The 22,380-nt window shown below is 44.7% G+C and overlaps 1 long non-coding RNA gene across 1 annotated transcript in view; it reads left to right on the top strand.

The window, feature by feature from the left end:
• Window positions 1–22,380, top strand: part of LOC307197722 — a 238,969-nt gene that overhangs the window by 153,229 nt on the left and 63,360 nt on the right. The window contains exon 3 of the long non-coding RNA XR_013831490.1: window positions 18,901–19,016. This is a non-coding gene — a long non-coding RNA (uncharacterized lncRNA). The remainder of the gene's footprint in view (window positions 1–18,900; window positions 19,017–22,380) is intronic.

Here is a 22,380-nt window from a genome sequence, read left to right as displayed (position 1 = left end):
GAATAATCACAGTTGATTCTTCTACTGAGAAATACTTAGATTGTTTCTACTTTTCTCTATTATATAAATTACAGCAATGAACATTGAATGTATCTCCCTGGGCATAGCTGTGAGCGTAGTTCCAGGTGAGACACCTAGGAGTAGAATTGCTCAATTGCGTGGCCTGTGTACCTTCAAGTGAACTAAGTGTTGCTAGACTGTCCTCTAAAGGGGTGATACCAGTTTATACTCCCATCAGTAATGTAAACATCACATTTGATACATCCTCAACAATTACTGATGTCACAAAACTTTTAAAATTTACAAATCTAATCAGTATTCAATTATACCCTTATTCTTTTCAAAATTGTTTTGCCTTCCTCTGTTTACTAACAAGGTTGGCTTTCTATATTTATCGACTGTTTGGGTTTTTGCTTCTGTAACTTGATTATTCATATTCTTTGTCTGGTTTTATGTTTTTCATTTGTCTTTTTCTTACTGATTCTGGATTCTAGTTATCAGTTCTATGGGTTGCTTAGTTTACTGGTAAGAGAAGAGCTCTGGATGTGGAGTTAGAAGATCTGGGGTCCAGCCCCAGTTTGTCACTTACTTGTTTTGTGACCTTGGACAAACATTTTCCTCTCTGAATCTCTGTGTTCTCATCTCCATGTAAACACGGAGACTACGGTCTGTGTCTCCCACAGTGATTGTTAGGATTAAAAGATAAAATGTCCTCGCAAAATATTTTTTTGTAAGTTGTAAGTTTCTGCAGAACCGTTGAGAATGAGGTCTCTCTTGGGTCTAAGATTATTTTTGGTTGTCTAAATAAGTCATTGCCCTTTTCCATCACATGGACCTGTGGAAAAAATCCAGTGGAAAAAATATTAAGTATTCTGAGTGTTTTGATTTTCTGAAATGCCTCCTTCAGAAGCTCTTGAAGCCCAGTAATTTAGGCCAGATTTACCAGAATGACTTAAATAATGAAGGTAATTTTCCAGGTCATTCTGGTCCCTGGATTATTTGCCCCTCAGAAATATCTAAATAATTTAATTCAAGAGCAATTTTGAATTAAAATTATCTATATTATTGATGCAGGCCCCTCTCTTTTTTTTCTAACATAAATGAGGAGTTTCTAAAAGAGAAGTCAGACCTTTGGATGTGGGTCTGTAGGAAGTGCTATACATGCTGTGGGTAAACTTACCTTTTTAAATAGTTTAGTCTCATAGTCAAACTATTTAAATATTGTGAAAGGGAGTAAAAAACCCATTAAAATTTAACTATCGTTGAGAGAATGCTGTATTTTGACATACCATATAATTGTAACACACCAAATATTTTGTAGAGTAACAATTATATTCTTCACTCAGGCATAAGATCACCTGAGTTCACGTGCTATTTCTCAAGAGATCGTTGCCATGGCATTTGGACTATGATTAGGGCCATTTCAAAGCTGGACATTGTCCAGCATTATCAACAACATCTCAATCGGAAGGAAATTACCAAAAATGAAGTCTGGTCCTGTCTGTGTTCTCATAAAAAGGATTTCACCTTTGGCCCTCATTAGCTATGGAAATGTCTCCCACTATTCCCTTAAAAAAAATAAAGATAGCAAATAAATAGCATGTTTCTCTTCTGTTGCAAATTGAGTCATAATTGTAAATTGTCCTTAGGATAGATGGAGAAAGCTGTCATTTCGTCCTCGTTTGAGGAGATGGTCAGGTTTACAGCATAAAGGAATCGGTGTCCTACCCTCTCCCCTTGTCAACACGATGTCTCAAATGCTAACTCACGAAGAAGTGAGCTCTGGAGGAGACAATTTTGGCTGGTGAGTTTGCACGTGGCCCTGTTCTTTCCTTAGATGAACTGAAAGGACATGAAAGACCCATAGCTCCTTCCTCTTTGTATCATCCAGAAAATATCAGCATGAGTTTTCTTTGTTTAATCTCTACTTGTGTCTGTGCCATCAGGCAGGAAGGAGACAAGCATTCTTAGAACTACTACGATGTGCCCCTTGTTGGTATTGGGCCAGTAGTTTACAATTATCTCTATTAATCTTCACGACAGTTTTTCTGTGCAGTAGATGTGGTTGTGCCCATTTTACTGATGAGGAAACTGAGGTTTAGATATGTTACATAACTTGACCGAAGCCGCTTGGCTACTAACCAGAGTGAATATATACAATTCTAAGGTCTGTGTTCTGCCTATTTATTTATTTATTTAGGCTGCACTGGGTCTTAGTTGCAGCACTCAGGATCTTCGTTGTGGCACTCAGACTCTTAGTAGCTGCATGCCTGTGGGATCTAGTTCCCCGATCAGGGATTGAACACGGGCCCCCTGAATTGGGAGCGTGGAGTCTTACCCACTGGACCATCAGGCAAGTCCCCGAGTTTTGCCTCTTACATGAAGCAAGGGGAGTATATTTTGTGAACCAAAAATACAGATGCTAGATTTTCATTTGGCCAAGAGGGCATTTGTACCCTTTTTGATATTTGTAATTGGGGCTTTTCCAGCAATCCAGGAAGTAGGTAAGGTTTGTTTCAGCTCTGGCTTCCCTTCCCAATCTTTATCTTTCTTAGCTGCTGAGGATCTAAGAGAGGATCCACCTGTCAGTACAGGGCAAATTTGTTTGAAAAGGTACATGTTAGTGGGAACACCTGAGTAGCAATGAGGCAATGGTATGATCTGCTTAATCTGGAGGACGTGATTGTTATCAACTCAAATGTGATGTATATGATTGATTATTTCACTTATTCATTCAATAAACATTTACTAAACATCTACCATCAATCATATAATCTTGGAAGTGCTGGAAAGAGAGGGATGAACAAGACAGAAATCTTTACATTTATTTATTTTTATATAAATGTGTTTATTTTTTATTTATTTATTTAAGGCTGTGTTGGGTCTTCGTTGCTGCACGCGGGCTCTCTCTAGCTGCTGTGAGCAGGGGCTACTCTTCGTTGCGGTGCGCGGGCTTCTCATTGCGGTGGCTTCTCTTGTTGCGGAGCATGGGCTCTAGGCGCACAGACTTAAGTAGTTGTGGCACGTGGGCTCAGTAGTTGTGGCTCCCGGGCTCTAGAGCTCAGGCTCAGTAGTTGTGGCACACGGGCTTAGTTGCTCTGTGGCATGTGGGGTCTTCCCGGACCAGGGCTTGAACCTGTGTCCCTGCATTGGCAGGCAGATTCTTAACCACTGCACCACGAGGGAAGTCCTCTTTACATTTATTGAGTATAAGACAGATGCTTATAAAACCCATCCTTAAAGATTTTACAATCAAGTTGAAAAATCAAACACATTATCAGTTAACTTGACTCAGGTGATAAAACTAGGTGCTAGAGGCACAGGCAAATAGCAAAGGGAGCACAAAATAGAATGGTGAACAGTGGTGGTTAATTTTCATAGCAGACATTCAAGAAGTTTGTTGGGGCTAGGATATTTTAAGAATAAGTTTTTTTAATTAATTTATTTAATTATTTTGGCTGCGTTGGGTCTTCATTGTTGCACGCGGGCTTTATCTAGCTGCGGTGAGCGGGGGCTCTTTGTTGCAGTGCGCGGGCTTCTCATTATGGTGGCTTCTCTTATTGTGGAGTATGGGCTCTAGGCATGTGGGCTTCAGTAGTTGCAGCATGTGGGCTCAGTAGTTGTGGCGCATGGGCTTAGTTGCTCCACGGCATGTGGGATCTTCCTGGAACAGGGCTCGAACTTGTGTCCCTTGCATTGGCAGGCAGATTCCTAACCACTGCACCACCAGGGAAGTCTGGGGCTAGGATATTTTAAATTTGTCTTCAATCAAGGGAATGGAGAGATGAAAGGTTCTGGACTCCTCTACAAAATACTGGAGACCCCTGAAAATAGAAGTGTGATCCTAATATATTTCAGGGTTCCAAATGGACCAGTCTCTCATGGTGTTTCCTTCCCAGGAACAATCCAGGAACCAAATATTAATCATGAGTGTTTCAAGTCTATACTTGGTCTCGTAAGGAAACACCAATAATGGAGGACATCTTTATTGCAGAGAAAACATCACAAAAATTCCTCTGTCCAGATCACTGCTGTTATTGTCACCTTCCACCGAGATGGCAGCTGCTCCTGTTAAACTTTCTTTCTTATCCTTATATCTAACTCTGAACTCTTAAACCCTCTCTAATACCCAGCTCACGTGGCTTCTCTGTTTCTCTTTCTGACCTTCCAGTGATACTGTCCTAGTTCTTTTTTATGTTTGTTGTTTTAGCCTCTCTGACTTCTATTAATAGTTTAATTCACTGGCCTGTTATCCAGAGTCTCCTCAACAAAGGTGATCTTAGGGATCTTCTCTGACAGCAAGAATCATTTATCCTTCGAATCCACAGGGAGAATGGACAACTGTGAACACTTACGTATTAAAAATAATTTTTGCCCTTATTATGAATACACGGGCACGGTGCGAATTGCTTTGTGAAGGGCCACCTTTCATCAGAACCCTAGGTGCTTGGGAGTTTATGCAGAGCTGGCTTCTGGGAGTTCTGGTTCTGACGGAAGAGGCCTTAAATCCTGTCGTTTTGCAACAGGTGTCCCAGCTCACAGGCCCGGCTTGTTCAGACTCCCTGGGGCCCTACCTGGGGGGTATAAATGGTTTCCTAAACAGCCTTTCATCCACTCTAGACCTCACTGAGGGCTCAAGTAAAGTCCCTTTCTATTTTAGTGTGGGTGACTCGAGCTGCCATGACAAGTAAATACAAATCTTTTAGTGGCGCAGCACAGGAGAAGTTCCCGTCTCACCTCCCAGCCCAGCATCACGTTCTTGCTTGGCACAAATCTTTCTTCCCTGCAGTAACTCAGGGTCCAGGCTGTTGGAGTTCTGCCATCATCAATAATTGTCTTTCAAGGTGACCCTCTGAGTTATTCTGTTCCCATCAGCCTGAAGGGAAAAGCCCACAGGTGGGCTTCTTTGTAAGGCCAGGAAGTAGCAGTCCTGCACCTAAGTCCCTGCTGGCTTAGGCTGGGGTCCCCAGAAGCAGGCCCTCAGCGAGGACTCACGTGCAGGTGAGTTCTTTAGGAGGTATTCCCAGGAGAAACCGGTAAAGAAGCAGGCAGGACTGGAAAGGGAGAAAGGGTGAGCATGGATGTAATTTCAGACAAAGTCCCCAAAGTTGGCGTAATCCTTTGGGGAGCTCTGGACTGTGAATTACACCTGAGAGTAGGTCTCACCTCAAGGCAAGGCGTCCAGGTTTTCATACACCAGCTAAGGGCTATTTCAGGAACATGGGAACGCCCAGGCATTTCTGGCTCTCTGCCAGTACAGGGCTCCATTAGCCAAGGACCAGCCTCAAGAGAAAGTTGCAGGGGCAAATCCTTGGAATCAGAGCACTACAAAGCAGGAGGATAGACATGCAGGAAAAGTGAATGGAATCCAAGAGGATGGGGCGAAGCACGGATAGTGTCTGCTACGTGTAGCTACACTTAACTGGAAGGGAAGCTGAGAAATGCAATCTGTTTGTATCCTCAGGAAGAAGAGAAAAACATGGGTCTTGGTGAATTACGGCAGTGTCTTCCTCACATTTGTTTTGACATGATACTCAACCGAAGTCCCTTTTGTCTCTAAATACAGTAAACACAGCATAAGTGACTGTTTCATATTCTATGACTGTGTATGGTGGTAGGGAGGATGGATGCCCCCATGTGTTCTGGGTAAAATACAAATTGTACAACTCAGATCCTGTTGATAGTGACAGAAACTTCCAAAAGGAATACTATGACTATTTAATGCCTTTCTTTTGGTCTGCCATGGAAATCCCCCTACCTGCTAACATGGTGAGTGTGGAGGACTTTCTGGGCCTGGGAATGTGGGACCTGGGGAAGGCTCTGGATCCCACAGCCAGGGATGTAAAGCCAGAGCCCCTGGTTCTGGTTCCTGCTGACCTCCTTGGCTTCATCTCCCATCAGCGTCCCTGGAGCACACCTGACCACTCCTGTTTCAAGGACCTCCTCCCTTCTACTTGGAAAGCTGATCCCTTTCCTTTTGGACCTGGTGATCTCTTCATTCTTCAAAGCCCCTAAATACACTTTCCCAGCCTGCACGGATAACTACTCTTTATGAGCATATTGTAAATGGGAATAGTAATAATAGCAGCTATTTAAAGAACATGTACTCTGTACTTTATATATATTGTCTTACTCAGTGTCCACACTCACCTGGAAAAGGAAGGGTTCTTATCCCTATTTCACAGGCTGAAGGAGGGCGGGGGGCGGGGGGGAAGGCTGGATAGTTAAATTGGATGGCAAGTACTCTGCTCCAGAGTTGTAGGTGGAATAATCCAGAATATGATCACATTTATTTTTTTAAGGTATCATCAAAATGAGAACACATAAACATATGTGTATAGGTGTTTGCTTATATATTACAAACATACATATAACATATACACACATGCATATCTCCCCCCCATCTCTCTATCCCCAAAGGGGTTCAGTTTGAGAAGCACTTTCCTGGCACACTGCCTTTCTCACTCTTCTACCAAGCTCATCATCTTTCCACATTTCTGATTTCCTTGTCTTTGTCTCTCTCTCCCTCTGCTACTTCTCTCCCTCCTCCTCTCTCCTCGTCTTCTGTCCTTGGGTCTGCCTTGCCTATTCAAACTCTCCACAAGCCGGACTATGTCACTGGCCCTCGTTTCTGCAGAGAAACAGCTTGTTGAAATCTCCAGCCAGACTCTGTGTCCCCTTCCATGGACCAAGGTGATGGATGGAGGCAATTACCGACAGCTCGCTTCCATTAGGACCCCGCCAGCCCCAGGTACTGGCAGCCTCTGCGGGGCTGGTTAATCACGGCACAGGACAGCCATGGGGAGGGTCCCATGTGGCAGGTGGCCGCAGAACCTCTGAGGCTGAGCATGTTGCAGCTAACCCCTCCTCTGGGGCCTTGTACCTCCAGAGCCATGTTCTGCCCTGTCCGGGGGACTCCGTGCCCATGTTGGGGCACCCACGAGCTTTGAGCCCCTTTCTTAGGGCTGGGAGTTTGAGCTCTGGAGCCAGGTGGCCTGGCTTCAGCTCCTGGGCCTGGCATTTGCTACCTGGGTGACCTTGGGCAAGGATTTACTCTGTGTTTCAGTTTCCTTATCTGTAAAATGGGAACAAAGATGATACTGATCTCATAGAATTGTGAGGATCAAAGAATGTCATTTAGGAAAAGTACTTAGCAGAGTCCTTGGCACACAGTTGAGCTCAGGCAATGTAAACTCTTATCATGGTGTCAGTAGATCACTTTGTTCAGCTCTCACGGTAAACCTGGAAGATAGAAATTTTGTTCATTTACGTTAGAAGAACCAGAGGCTCAGTCATGTGAAATGCCTCAGGTGGAGGGTGGGGGGAGCAGGGGGGAGCCAGGGTGGGAGTTGGAGGATTTAAATTCTAAACTCAATGCTCCTTCGCTGTCCTCTGCTGGGAACCTTCTGACCACCCCATCTTTTTCCTCCTGAGGCTAGAATTGTCTCACTCTGAGCTTTTGTTCCTGTCTGCTCAGTACCGGGCCTGAAATCCCACAGCCCTTGGGAGTCAATCAGTCATGTCCAAGTTCACAGTCCCAGTGAGGATGGTGTCATGGGGGAGGCTGGCCCGGCACCCGGACCCCTTCACATCTCATCCCAGTTCTGCCCCTAACATGTTATGTAACCTCGAGAAACTCTCCCCTTTTGGACCTCAGTTTCCCTAAGTGGAAAATTGCTTCAGCTGTTCCCCTTCAAGATATCTGTTGATCCTGCAGAAATCCTGAAGCTCTTGTGCAGAGATCTAAGTACTGGGAGTGTTTATTGCAACCATGCTTGTAATAGTGAAAAATTGGCAACGATCTAATTATCTGTCAAACTACTGTAGCGTATAAAGATAATGAAGGGGAACTTTATGTGCTGACATGGAAATATGAGAAAACAAGGAGAGATACATTGTTGAATATCAAAGCCAGTGACAGAATTGTATACATAGCACAATCTATTTGCCGAAACAAAATTATCCCTAAACCTACACAGGTATTGGCACATACAGGCAAATGCGTAAAAATGATCTAGAAGGCCACGTACCAGAGTCTGATGAAGAGTTACTTGTGGGGAGAAGGAAGGGGTGGGAGTGGTGGATGATGGGGGGACTTTCACTTTTTATTTTATATATTTTGGCATAGCTTTAATTTTTATGATATTGCATTAATATATTACTTGCTCAGTTTTTTTCTTGCTTTGTTTTGTGTGGGTAACGAAATGAAAGACCGTGATCTAAAGATTCTCTTAGCTTTGACCACCTCCTAGATGGTAGAGGTTCCTGGGGCCCATGGTGGGAACTGAGTACACACACATCTTAGGTTCTTCATCCTCACCCAGGTCAGGGAGGGTCTCGGGGCCGTAGGGAAGATTCCAGGCCTTTGCCTCTCCTGACTCTCTCATCTCAGGGACCCAGGCTGGCCTTGACTGACTGCATGAGGGCTTGGGGGAGGAGTCCAAGGGACTTGGAAGGACAAGGGGACTCTCTCAAGCTTTTCCACACCCTGACCCTTTAAGTCTGGTGGATCAGAACTGGTTCCGGCCACTTGAGCCCTCGTGGCCATGTAGACCACAATATCAGGTATCAGACCAAATTTCCTTATCTTCCCTGGTCTCCGGCAGGTCCTTCTGCTTACATTTCACAGAAGGCTGCAAGAGCCTGAGCTCCAGGAGGAAGAAAACGTCTGAAGACTCAGAGGAGGGCTCAGTCATCAGCCAGCATGGCCAGTTATCTCAGTTCATAAGGAAAACCTGCAGGATTCCAGAAAAATCCATTGATTTCTGCTCTGTGTCACTTTAGTCTCTTCTTGACCTAAGAACCGATTTTGTCGAAGTTGTTTTCAATGTCATAGAGATTAAAGGGGCCTCCGGGGGAAATGGTTCATTGCCTTGGTCTTCCAGGAAGTGTCTTGAATATGCAGTGAAATGATTTTGTACCAACACCCCAAATTAATAGACAGGGAAAACTCTGGCCCTGTATTTTATTTCACCCATTTCTCAGGGTGTGTTTACATTTGTCGCGAGAATAATTTTCTTCCCTGTAGGATGCACTGCTGTGTAAAGGTCCTTTAAAGGGGAAACAGGTGAGCGCATTGGGAAAGCCACGGCCAAGTGCAGTGGTCGTGCTTGAAATTGTTTCACAATGTTCTCAGCCTCTCTCTCTGAATCTGGTGTCTTCTGTTTCCCTCTTTCTTTCCCACCACCGTCCCTCTCTTCTGTAACTCTCCTACATTTTTTCCCTTGCATTTGTCTCTCCCCCTTCTTTCTGGGTCTCTTCTTTTCCAGCCACGCTCAGCCTGTCTGCTGTGTCTGTTTCTTCTCTCCGCATCCTCACTGTTTTTCGCTCTGCATGATTTCCTTCCCCTTTCACGCCTTTTCTTTTCCTTCCCTCTACCTTAATTTGCCATAGTTTGAAAGTTAAATATATTTACATCCTTGTTATGTGTTTAGTATTTTGTGTTTTCTGTTCTGAATTTAAAGGCAGAGGAAATGGATAGTTCATATTTCATTCTCTCAGAGCAACAAAGAAAGTTACCACCCCAATAATAACAGCCCTAAACCAAGATGCTTTCCTAATGGGATTCCTGACTTTTTTTTCCCCAAGGGGGTGAGGGAATGAGGAACCCTTGCTAAACCTCTGGGAATGTTAAAGTTTTAATTCTGACTCATTTTAGATTTTGATTAATTAATTTTATTTATTTTTGGCTGCGTTGGGTCTTCATTGCTGCGTACGGGCTTTCTCTAGTTGCGGCGAGCGGGGGCTGCTCTTTGTTGCGGTGCGCGGGCTTCTCATTGCGGTGGCTTCTCCTGTTGCAGAGCACGAGCCCCAGGCGCACGGGCTTCAGCAGTTGTGGCTCGTGGGCTCTAGAGCGCACTCTAAGTAGTTGTGGTGCATGGGCTTAGTTGCTCCGTGGCATGTGGGATCTTCCTGGACCAGGGCTCGAACCCGTGTCCCCTGCATTGGCAAGCGGATTCTCAACCACTGCGCCGCCAGGGAAGCCCCATAGATTTTGATTAATTTGATGATGGTATATTAACTGCATTGCAGACGTATAGTTAAGAGGAAATACATGGGCAGATCTGGCTCTTCCGTCTTAAGCAAACCAATAACTGGTTCTCTTTTCCTTTCAGAATGGTCTAGGCAGCACCAAAAAGACAGAAATGGGCCTGGAGTTGGGAAATCTGGGCTTAACTCCTTGATCTGTTTTTTATTAGTTGTGTGACTCTGGGCAGGTCAACCTCCCTGAGTCTCAGTTTCCTCACATGTAGAAGGAAACCAGCAAAGAGCTACATCGCAGGCTTGTGAGGGTCAAGTTAGAATACGTATGATTCATCCTAGGGGCCTAAGTATGAATCAGTTGTCTTTCCTTCTAGACCTTCTGTGCCTCTCCCATTCCATCTGGTACATGTGGAACTAAATGGGCCTCTAGGGACTGTGGGATCCTGGGCAGGGATCTACTTCCCAAGCTAGGTTGGGTGGGCTTTCTTTGCCCCCAAAGCCCTCTGTCCTTAGCCTGACTCACTTTTCTGTTCCTGCCACAAGACTGTGCCTTCCCCTTGGCATGGGAGATGTCTTGTTCACTCCTGTATCCCCAGGGCAGAGCAGAGTTCACAGGAAACATGGAGTAAGCCCTTATTAAGCCTGGCTCTGTGTTGAACACTTTACGTCTTTACATGCCCCGTCTCATTTTAACCTCATATCTGTATGAGGTGACCGTTATTATTATTCTCATTTTACAGACAAGGAAACTGACTCTCACAGGGATTAAGTAATTTACCCAATATCACACATGTGCCAATTGGCAGAGACAGTTTTTGAACCCAGGCAGTGGACCCCCAGATCTCATGTGTGTCACCACTGTCTCATACAGCAGAGAAAATGGAAGAATGAATACATAAAAGAGTAAACTCATGAGTCACCTGGCCTTGTTGGGCCACTCAGGGCTTAGTGATATAATTAGCTTCAGTTGGGACTTGGTCATAGGGAAGTTATAGCAGCCTGAGAAACCACATCCTTGAGACTTCCCTTCTCTCTAATAAGAGATTTGAATAGCCTGATATCTCTTACCTGTCTTGATAAATACAAGGAAATAAATAATGCAATGGTTTCTTTCCCTTGCAATTGAGACTGAGCAGTCATAATTCTGTCCCACAGGCAGTAAATCTGAGGAGGAGAGTGAAACGTCTTCTTAAACAGTCCAAAAGAAATTTCCCGGGGTAATTACCAACCAGAACAAATTCCATAAATTTGATTTAATTGGCACCAGGCAAATGAAACAGGAAGGAAAATAATCTCCTTAACGTCATTGGGGGTGTCTCAGAAGCAGAATCTGGGAACATCAGGATAAGCAGCAGCTGTCAGACAAGCTTCACTTTCAGAGCAGGGAAAGAAAGGGCCTCCCTCTACTGGGCTTCTCACGCGTGTTAGACACCATACTGGAAGCTCACATGTTGTCTAGAGGTGGGTAATATTAGCTATTGTATCTGTTAGCTATTGCTGTGTAACAAACCACCCCACAGCTCAGTGTCTTAAAGGAATAGTTTATGATCATTTCCATGTCTGTCAATGACATGTGGATTTCTTATCATTTGAAGTCCATCACATGGATTGGCTGGAGCTTGACTTACTCAAGCAGAACTTTGCTGGGACAGCTTTGCTTCTCACTGCAAGTGAGAAGGTTGGCTGGTGTGGCTCTGGTCCACATATCTCTCTCTTAATCCTATTGTCAGTTAGCTAGCCAGAATATGTTCATCTCATGTGGATGACACTTCCATTCATATACCATTGACCAAAAAAGTCGCATGACCAATATAAAAGCAAAGGGCAGGGGAGTATGCTGTATCCATGATGAGGCCATGGCCAGGTGTGGATGTAGAAAAGGGTGTTGAATTGAGGACAGTGATTCAATAACACAAGTATTATTACCTCAGTGTGTAGATGGGGAATATGAATGCAGAGAGGTTCAACACATTGCACCAATCACACAGCAATAAGGTATGGAGATTAGGTTCAGATCCAGGATTACTGGGCACCAAGGGCCATGCTTTCCCTCTTGATTTGATTCTTAGAGAGAATTCTATGAATTCTAACTTCAGGAGGCTGTTGAAATCTTCCCTGACATCAGTCTGTGTGCTCCTGTGTCCAAGAATTCATGTCTCAGATGCGTGAGAAGTTGACAAAGTTTAAGATTCTTTTGCCTCTTTAGATCTCCCACTTTCCCCCTTCCCTCAAACTGTGGCCTTCCCTGGATTCACAGCATGCAAAACCAAGGTCAACTACCATATCTGCTATCCTTGCTCTCTCTACTGACCTTTCGCTGACAGATCCCATCAAGTCAGGCTCCCCCTGGATCACGTCCTATACCAGATTGTGATGCATCCCTGGGGCCCCTCCGGGCTTGCTGTGGGTCCTGCAGCTGTCCAGAGGACTGAAAGAACCCACCAGGAGTCTGGCTTAGTGAATCCAGCTGGAGTCAATTAAGGACTCATACTCGACTAAGCCTCATTTGGTTCAGGAAGCTTCTGTTCTGGCTTTCTGCCTCAAGTGCTCTTGGGAACATGAAATACAGGGGGAACGGCTAATAACTGTAAGCGAACTCTTAAGGCTTAGAGCATTTTGCTATTTGCCATGTTGAAAGCGAGGGATTGGTGTGGCAATTTACAAAACCTCACAAGGGAATTCAGTAAGAGTTTCGTGTGGCGCCTTGCAGTTTGCAAGCCCCTTTCACACACACCATCTGCTCCATGGTATTGAGGCAGGTTTATTGTGCTCATTGTACAGGTGATGAAACTGAGACTTGGAAGACATTTCCTATTCTGTGGTCATAGAATAGCACTAAGGGAAGATATAGGGCTCTGAACTTCTGAATTATTCATCTTTCTACTTCTATTTGTCATCTCAACAAATATATTTTGATGAACTGATTTAAAGTTCTTTGGGAGCACAGAGAGGAAAAAACATGGTAATACCTCTAAGAAGATTGCAATCATGCATGTGAGTGTTTGGTGAGAGCAAGGTAGGTGAGTCCACACATAGGGATACGGGAAGACGAAATGTATCCGCTCCAATCTCCATATATTCATTGATCCAATAAATACATATCAAGTGCTTATTACTATGTGCTTGGTACTCTGATCGGCACTAATGATATGAGTAAATAAGGCGGATTTCATCCCTGCCCGGTCTAGAAAGGAAGATAGTTATTAGAGAAGCAAACAAGCAATGAAGCTCGTAATTACAAATTTTGATGAATGCTGTGAAATCAGCAAATAAATAAAATATTGAGATGGAATAAGGGGGGTGAAGGGAGGATTCTACTTAGGTAAGGTGATTAGAAAAGACTTCTCTGGCGATGTGACATTTAAGCTAACACCCCAAGGCTGTAAATCTGGGCAATGGGATGGGTAGGGTGTTCCAAGCAGAGAAAACAGCATGTGCAAAGGGCCTGTGGCCAGAAAGAGCTTGGCCTGTTGGAGGAACTACAGAGGCGCTCATGTGACTGAAAGAAGTGAGTGAGTGGGGGAGTGATTAAAGGTAAGATCATAAAGGTAGCCCATGCTGGCCACTATAAGGAGTTTATATGATTATTTGCTTGACGGAGAGTCTGGCACAAAGTAGGTGGTAATAACTGGAAGTCCTAGATTGGCTACCCTAGAAGCAGACCTTGAGATAAGAAAGTGAGTGCTAGCAGTTTCTTTGGGTGGGGATCTCGGGGAGCACAAGTATATAAGTGAGGGAAAAGACAGGGGAAAACAGGAGCCAATAAAGGTAAGACATGTTGCACGTTACTGCTGTGGGCACCTGGGGCTCAGCCCTTCAGGAAGCCTCTGGAAGGGAGTGTCCAGCATTCCTCCGTTGTACTACTAACCGAGGGATAAGGAGCAGAGGTGTTTTTCTACCACTGCCATCAGTCACTGGTGGAAGGCTGCTGCTGAGAATGGGAGGCATGAACGCTCCCTTGCAGCCTGCTCAGAGGGCCAGGCAGGCGCTGTCTCACATGTGTTTTCAGGTGGAAGTCTCCCGGTTTGTGTACATGGGAACAGGCAGTGCCCAGGCACTATTGGTGGGGCATTTAGGGTATCCGCTATGGTGGGCATCCGATATCCCAACTACAGGCCACGCATGCCTGCTGGGGATGAGGGGAGCAAGGACAAAGGAAGGAGGGGATGCCAAAGATATTGGCAGAAAAAAAGAAGGAAAACGGCATCCTTTGGGGGCCACCCTCCCCAGGGATGGCGCTGGGAGCAGCTGGCCCTGGGACTGGCTTGAAGCTGGAGGAGCAGACCATATCCCTGAGGGTCACAGTACAACCTGTATGAGTGTGGACCTTGCTTCGCAGCTCTGCTGGGAACATTCACCAGATGCCTCTTCCCTGCAAGGCTGAGGAGAGAGCCCCCAGCCCCGTTTCCTTTTAGCAATGAGGCCTCACTTCTCAGGCTCAGCCTCTAATACACCTCGGGCTGAAGACATCTTGTACCCCGAGTTTCCCACCTCTGGCACTTGACCTTCATCCTCCACACCCCCTCTCCAGGCATAACCTTCACCTCTTAGCTCTGAAGAGCTCACATTCTAAGGGAGTAAGTGGGATTTAGGAACCAGCCCAGGGAGGTTGGAAATGGCTTCAGAAGCACATTCAAAATAAGAATTTGTGTTCTCCACACAGAGTCCTAGGTGATTAACGAGGAAAATTATGTATACCTCCCTCGGCTGTGTAGGTGATAAAAACCAACATTACTGAACTTGTTTTTGTAGCTTGGGAAAGGCTAGCTGATAAATGATCTTATTTGCTCCCCACAGCAACCCAGGGAGGCAAATAATACTGTTAGTCCCACTTATCAGATGAGGGAGCTGAGGTTCAGGAAGCGTTAAGTGCTTTGCTTCAAATCCCACAGACAGTGAAGAGCAGAGACTCTGTGAGTGCTTTTCTTCCAGTGACAGAGTGAGCTCTTTACCTTGGCGATATCTTGACATTTTTCCAATGAAATGATAACAGATTCACTATGATGCCAAAATCTCAGCTTCTCTGGACACCAGTGCCGAATCGAATCTCGAAGACAGAGTTTGGGGTGAAGTAGAAAAGGATAGCTTTACTACTTTGCCAGGCAAAGGGAGACACAGTGGGCTCCTGCCTCGAAAAACTGTGTGTCCCAACTTGGAGAGGATAGTGAGAAGTTTTATAGTAATGGTTCAAAGAGGGAGTGCTCAGCTCGTGGACACTCTTCTGATGGGTTGGTGGTGAGGTAAGGAGTCAGCATCATCAATCTCCAGGTTCCACCTAGTTTGGGGTCTGCATGCTTGTGGGCAGCATACCGTCATTACGTTAACTTCTCCTACCTGGTGGGATTTCAGTATCTGCAAAACAGCTCAAAGATACTGTTGCGTGTATCCCTTGATGGGGAACCAGGACCTTGCCCCAAGGCTGCACTATTGTTTTTCTCGACTATTTGTTTCTCCCTGGTCTCACATCCCCTCCCTTCCCTAATTAACAACTGCTTGAATCTGCCCGTTGAAACTCAGGGAAGGTCATAGAGGCTGAATGAAGGCTATTTCCTGTAATCAAAGAAATGGGGGACACAGAAAGGCTTTGTGCCCAGGAGCCCCACAGGGCCCTGCTCAGTATCAACTATAGGACTGTTTATAATACGGATAGTGGAAATGACCTATGTCTACAACAATAGGATATCAAATGCCATGCGGCCAATGAATCTGAGGATTGAGGTCTATGAACACAGGTGGGTAAAAGTAAAGAAATCAGCGTACACAATTGTACTATAGGTTGGGGTCTGCAAACGTTTTCTGTAAAGGGCCAGGTAGTAAATATTTTGGACTTTGTGGTCCATATGAACTCTGTTACAGCTAGTCAATTCTGCCATTGTTGTGTGAAAACAGACATAGCCAATTTGTAAATGAATGGATGTGGCCGTGTGCCAATAAAACTTTATTTACAAAATAAGAGGGTTAGATTCTGCCTCCAGGTGGTAGTTTGTACTGATCCCTCTTGTAGTGAAGACATTTCAGAGAGCGTATTACTCTTTATGTCACTAGAGGGCGCCCCTCCAATAGTGAGGAGGCGCGGAGGCTGGGCTGCTTTATCATGGGTGGAGACTTAAAGGAATGAATTACGGCTGGAATTACTGTAAAAGGGCAGAAAACACACACACACACACACACACACACACACACAGAGAGAGAATATCTACTGTGTTCCAGGTACAGGTCAAGGGTGTGCTGGTAAATGTTTAAAAATAGATTCTCAAAAAAAAAAAAGAAAAAAGCAAAAACCAAACCACCCCTGATTTGTAGTACTTGTTGATTTTTATAGTGAACTCCTCCCATCACAGCTGCTCTCAAGCTACTAACTTGCCATGGATCTGTCTGCAAAGTTCCTATCATTAAATTACGGAGTCTCGTAAACTGATACAAGTCAGCATCAGCACACTGCTGACTCATTTTATTTTAATTGTCTTTTATTTTAATTGCTTTCACATTCACTTGACGAGGTGGGTGATAAATAATAATAATAACAACGACAACTAACATTTGTTGAGCAATTACAATATGCAGATATTCTGCTGACTGTTTTACATGTATTACCTCATTTTGCAGTCCTCACAACTCTTTGCAGATGAGCAAATTGAAGCTTAGAGAAACTCAGTAATTGGCTCAAGGCACTATCACCAGGATTCAGACTCTTGAAGTTTGACTCCCAAAGTCAGTCACTCAGATGCAGCAGATAGTGTATCTGCTGTGGTTGGGCAAGGTGCAGGTGTTTAAATCTCTGTTTTACAGCTAAGGAAACAGGTTTAAAAAAGTGACTCGCCTTTCAGACAGCTCGTTGCTGGTCACCTTAGGTCTAGAACCCAGTTCTTTCCGACTTGAGTGTCCATGTTTTTTCCAAGTGCTAAGGAACTAGAAGAGTTAGCTGAGTTTAACCAGTTATTCCCAGAGATGAGTTTGAGGAGGGATTTGAAGGAGGAGAAGAGTCCAGGTGGACGGAGGAGAGGGAGATGTATTTTTATTGAGACAGATGCATACCCAACGAGAAGGTGTAGAAAGAAGTGGAAGCACAAACCATCTGAAGGGTTGTGAGCAGGTTTTCTTGGTTGGGTCAAAAAGGGTGAGCTGTAAATAATGGGGGGAAATGAGAAAGCCAGAGAGGGGTCTGGTTTTGAAGTTGCTAAATTATAGGGGGCATGTAATGCTTTTCCAAGCCAAGCAAGTGTGGACTGTTGGAGCCCGGGAGGCCAATGGGGAACAGGACTCCGAGCACCAAGGGATGGGGTCAAATGTCTGGTTTAGAAGGAAGTGACAGTGGAGTTGCTAATACCGTCCTTTAACCCAGTCCGCTTCCACATGGGGTGGGATTTCCAGGCTCCTCAAGATATTTTATGTAAAGGAAAGGGCATTGACGCTTCTAGCTCCAGCTCTGTCCTTTACCGGCTGCATGACCTTGGGCAACTCCACTGATTTCTCTGAGCTTCTGTTTCCTTATCTTTAAAATGAAATAATGTATGTGAAAACATCTAACTCAGTGCCTGACACATTGTTGAAACTCCAGCAGTCTTTGCTCATTCATTCATCCCCAAACGCTGATGTACTTGGGGGTGGGGCAGGGCAGCCGCGTTTCTCTGGTCTTTGTAATAAGCCCATGTATCAGGATTGCTAGTCCCCACCATGGCTGTTTCTGCTCAACTGAAGTCTTTTCAGCAAGGGCACAAACTATAAGCAGAGGCGAAGCCAGGTTTTACGTTTCAAGCTTTGATCATGGTTTGAAGAGGCATATGAAATAATGTTAGTCCTAGTTTCCCTTAACTGTCTACCATGAGATCACCTAGGATCTCCTTATCTAGAATACAGTTTAGAACCAATACAGAAACAATACCCCTCCGTCTACCACCAACGCATGTGTACAAACTCATGTTTGTGGCAAAAATAGATGGCAGGGACTCCCCGTGGATCAATCAACCTATAGAAGAGAACCTCAGTTCTTCAGAACATACTTAGGCTCATCTTAAATATAATTTCGATGAGAACGGTTATCATGTTTTCTACCCCAAAGGAAATGAGAAGCAATGAATTAGAAGGGATAGTGTGTCTAAGTTTCCTATAAGCAAATTCCTTGAAAGAAGGGGGAAGGCTACGCCAATTGCTTGATAGTGGATGAAGACGGTGACAAGGCAACTTCAGGAGTGCAGTGTTCGGAGCCGTTTGGTGTAGGAACTTCTCTACTTCCACGCTTCATTGGATGTGAGAATATCACCAAGTCTGAGCACAGTCACGCATGCTCATAGCGATCTCATCTGAGTCACCTGGAAACTTTTATTTATTTTTAAGTCTTTATTGAATTTGTTGCAATATTGCTTCTGTTTTACGTTTTTGGTTTTTTGGCTGCAAAGCATGTGGGATCTTAGCTCCCCGACCAGGGATTGAACCCGCACCCCCTGTATTGGAAGGCAAAGTCTTAACCACTGGACTGCCAGGGAAGTCCCACCCTGGAAACTTCTAAATGGTGCTTAAGAAGGCAGGGCATTGGTCAAACTTATTCTGGAAAGCTTTCTCTCCAACATGATTACGTTTTAGTTTTCCCTAAGAGAATCACATCCTGCCATATGGACATTTTATATGCATGGAAAAATTCCTCTCCAGGGAGGGTCAGATGACTGAGGCATTGCTATATAGCATCTTCATTTCCTTCTGATTATCTGTAAAAGGTGACAGCCTTCAGTGTAAAGCAGGCCTTTCTGCATCTGCTCTGAAACACTCTCCTTATTCCTTGGTTCTCGGATTTGATGAGCAAATTCATTTCCACTTTCTGTCCTCTCTTTATAAATTTGTGCACTTTGATTAGGACCCCTTTCAGGCTGCCTCTTCACAGACTGAGGCAGTTGGATTCTTAAAATCTGTTCTTTCCCATAGGGCAGACCATCTGGTCATCTACTTTCTGCCACCCCTTTCCAGCTATGACGCCTCAACCCTTTGACCGGTGGTCACGTCCTCTCTGAAGACTTCTCCAAGGCACCATCTTTGCCGAAGTAAGTTAATGACTCATTCTTCTCTGCCACATGAGTCCTTTCTCATATTTTTTTCATTGTTCATGATCTTCTTCCTTTAAAAGAAGGTTCTTCAAAGGAAAGGACTGGATCTTAGGCAGGTCTTTACCTCTGAAACAGAGGAGGGTCTGTGGCCACCACGTCCATGTCCTACTCCCTTCAAGAGCACCGGCTGCAGGGTACCTGGCAGCCTCCTTGCTATGTCTTTGGATTCTCCCTGCACTCAAGTTCAGGCCAAGCTTCCCTAGGACCACTTCTAGCCCAAGACTAAGCACTTCAGGACTACCAGAGCCACACCATTCTTGCCTGACATGGAGCTCCTGCATGCCTAGGCTGACTCTAACTCAGAAGCGCATGTGATCTGAGCTTTTCTTTCTTGATCCTGCCTTGCCTCTCCCGTGGGTGTCAGACTTGCATCTCTGTCTGAGGGCTCTCCCCACCTGCCATGGCTCCCTTTACCTTTCATAGGCATTTCCCCCAAGAATGTCCTGCACCTAATCCCATCTGGGCGTCTACTTCTCAGAGAACCAAAACTCACAAAGTATCTGATGCATAGTGGATACCAAAAACCTGTCAGCTGAGCTGAATTTATTGTGGTTTTATTGGCCACCAGATACGGGCATTGATCATCTCTTCAGTGCAGGTGTTCTATAGTTAACATGGTTAATCATACAACACCAGCCAGTGCCTCCTTAAGCAAGACTGAACTGTCTGTGTGACTTGGGATCATCAGTATGGATATTTGTTGAACAAGTAGTGAACCCACTGGTACCTCAGAATCTGCTGAGATGTTGGAGCCTATTTTCCTGTGTATGAGTGACCCCAGAGAGCTGTCTGTACTCATTGAGTTGTTGTGTCTGTTTTCAATAGTTTTATTTTTCTGTCTCTATCTCTGCTGTCAGTGTTTTTAAATGCGAGAGTTGGGAGGGACTTCAAAGATCATTCCTCAGCAGATCTTCAGAGCGTGTAATCACCAGGTACTACTCAGGCGCAGGGCATTCAGTGTTAGATAAGAAACAGTCCTTTCCCTCAAGGTGGGAGCAAGTTCCAGCCTCATTTTACAGATGACAAACCAATTTGGCAACATTTCTCAGCAGAGCCATCATGAAAACAAAAATGACGGAAGCTAATATATTGTGACAGCAAAGGATTTCTTCAAGATGGATGGGTATGGATCCAATCTGAACCTTTAGAGCACCCTCTGGGCCCCATGTCTGTGTCAATTCATGATGGGCATAGAATCACCTGCTTTCCCAGCCTCACAGGCAGCTCAAGATTCCTATGATTAGTCAACATACTGAAAAAGATGTTACCATGAGCTGACTCCATCAACAGGAAACTCATGCTGCTCATTTAAGTGTTGACTTATCCTTATGAGAGAATAAAAAACTGCAGTGAGTTGAGAATGACTCAAGCATCAGCTTGGAGAATATCGCTTTCCTGATTGATGCAGAGAAATTGGGGTCTGGAGACCCGGGTCTCCTTCCAGCTCTGTCACTAACTCTCGGGTGGCCTTGGACAGGACATCTAACCTCTTAGATGTAATTATTAATTTATTCTGGCACATTATTTGGCAGGATCATTCATTCATCCAGCAAGCATCTTTATAACACTGTGTGTCAAGCACTGTTCTGCGTATTTCATAATCTTTCCAACAACACTATGAGATATGTCTACTATGAGTATCACAGTTTTACAGATAAAGAAAGTGAGGAACAGAGAAACTAAATAACTTGCCTAAGGTCACACTTCTAGTATAAATAGCAGACCTGGGATTCTAAGCTAAGCAGTCTGATTCCATACACCTTGTACACACCACTACACTGAGGGACAAAAGGTTCTGGCTTTCCTTCAAACTGGAATTTGACTCAGTGAAGTAGGCCAGTGGAAAGAGAGAAAGAAAGGAAGAAATGAAAGACTCAACAGGAAAGAGAAAAGCACAGGAGGGATGGGGTCTTCATGGGAGGTGTCATGAAGCGGGGGGAGAGCAATCTGGCCAGGAAAGTAATGGTTACCCTAAAACACACCTGGGCAGGGAGCTGCCTTCAAGAAGATTATCTCTCCATTCAGTGACCCAGAAGAAAGCAGGCAGAGGAGGGAGCTCTTGGGCAAATGGGCTTATTCCAGGGACAAACACATCATCAGAGAGACTGTGATGGTTAACAGGACATAGATCCCCATACTGATCCAGGTTCTGGGAGAGCAGCTCAATGGGCAGGAAAGTGTCAAGGCCACTCACTCCTTATTGCCTGGCATGTGTCAGAAATGGGAAACTATATAAAAAGACATAGTCCTGACTTGGGTACTCACAGTCTGGTCCCTGAGGGAAAAAAGACAAATAAATAAAAAAGTATAATGTCTTGATCATGAGAAGTGATTATGTACAAGGCAATCTCTAAGATTGCTTCCAGGGATTCTCTGTCTCTTGGTATTCACGTCCTCACCTGATCCCCTCTTTTGAGTGTGGGCTGGATTTATACTCTTGCTTCTAATGAATGAATACAGCAATAGTGATGTATGTCATGTCAAGTTAGGTTATAAAAAGACTGTGACAAGTGACACACCTCCCTCTGTCTCTGTCTCTCTCTGTATCACATATGTTAAGGGAAGCAATCTTCCACAGTGTGAGCAGACCTATGCCCCCAAGGAGTGGTGAGGAACTGAGGGCCTCTGTACAACAGCCTGTGAGGAAATGAAACCTGCCAACACAAACCACAGGGTGAGCTCGGAAGTGGATCTGTCAGCCCCAGTTGAGCCTTGAGATGTCAGCAGAGCAGGCTGACACCTCAGCTCTAACCTCAAGAAAGACCTTGAGCCGGAAGCACCCAGCTAAGCTGCTCCCAGAAACCCTGAGATAATAAATACTTGTCATTTTAAGCTGCTACATTTGGGGTCATTTGTTACACAGCAATAGGTAACTAATACATGACAGCACAAAAGGTTTTTCCAGAGTGGCTTTATAGAAGTTATAGTCAAATTGAGGTGTAAAACAACAGATGTTTGCCAAGTGACAAAGGGTATTCTAAACAGTGGAACAGTCATAGAAACCAGAGGAAATAGTCAAAATTTGAACTGGATAGAACATAGAGTGTGTCTTAGATGTGGTTGGGGCAGACGTGGGAGATGAGGTCAGAAAAGTGAATAAGTGTATAAGATGGGCTAAGGAGTTTTAAATGCAAAATCAGATTCCCCTTAAAGAATTACTATCCAGGGACTTCCCTGGTGGTCCAGTGGTTAAGACTCTGCGCTCCCAACACAGGGGGCCCGGGTTCAATCCCTGGTCAGGGAACTAAGATCCCACACGCTGCAACTAAGACCTGGTGCAGCCAAATTAAAAAAAAAAAAT

This window comes from Stenella coeruleoalba (assembly GCF_951394435.1).
Source record: "Stenella coeruleoalba genome assembly, chromosome: 15".
Classification (NCBI taxonomy): Eukaryota; Metazoa; Chordata; class Mammalia; order Artiodactyla; family Delphinidae; genus Stenella; species Stenella coeruleoalba.
Note: the sequence above shows the minus strand (reverse complement) of the source record. Positions and strands in the feature narration are given on the sequence as shown.